Genomic DNA, 997 nt, shown 5'->3' with positions numbered 1-997 from the left:
CTGTTTAATTTCTTTATTGTCATTCGTAAGTTCTAAATGTGTTTGTTGTAAACCATGTATTTGACTCTTGATTGTTTTTACTTCATGTTGTAGATCTTGGATTGTTATTTCCTTTTTACTAGTGGAGAATTTATCAAAAGTTGTAGTAAGGCTAATTTTTTGTGAGGGAGGATTAACTATATTTTCTTGGGTAATTAATTTTTTTAATTTTTTGAGGTATTCTGCTTTAAGTTCAGGGTTATCTATTTTACCTATTAAATCAATTAAGAGTTCATCTTGTTCTTCCTGTTTGGAAAGAACATTTATTGTTTTACAATTACAAGCATCCTTACACCCCAAATTAATATATGGGGAAGAATGTTCATTGGATTCAGAGGAAGAAGATTCCATCAATGTGATGTCATCTTCACTCATTTTATTTTCTAAATCAGTGTTTCGTAATTCTAAAGTTTGTATAAGTTTTTCTTTTTCTTCTTGACTAATTTTGAGTTGATTAATAGTACTTTTAACTGGAAAATTGTTTGCAAAGTGACCAGTTTAAAACATTTGGTTTTACTTTTATCGAAAGGTTTACTTTTTAGTTGGTGATTTGGTTTTTTAGACCAATTTTTGCGAAATCTGTTTTTGGAATAAAATTTGTGTGGCTCAAAGTTATTTTTGTAAGGTGTAAATTTTCTTTTTGAATGGTAAGGAATAAATTTATTGCTTGCCTTTTTTCTCCTTGAAGGAGATAAGGGAGGTAGGCCATATTGTTCACAAAAATTTCCTAATTCGTATTGAGCTGTTTTCTTATCTGATTTCATTTGAGCATTTAGTTTCATATCTATACACATTTTTAATCTTTCTTTTTGGATAACTGTAATTATGTTTCCATAAGTTAAAGAATCATAGTTTATGTGACCTGTTTCATTATTAAGAACTTGTCTGATTTTATGAGCAAATAATTTTGGAAGACCATTTATGAATTTTTCTTTCCAAAATGGTTGGTTACTATCGT

The sequence above is a fragment of the Fragaria vesca genome, linkage group LG6 (genome assembly GCF_000184155.1).
Source record: "Fragaria vesca subsp. vesca linkage group LG6, FraVesHawaii_1.0, whole genome shotgun sequence".
NCBI lineage: Eukaryota > Viridiplantae > Streptophyta > Magnoliopsida > Rosales > Rosaceae > Fragaria > Fragaria vesca.
Note: the sequence above shows the minus strand (reverse complement) of the source record.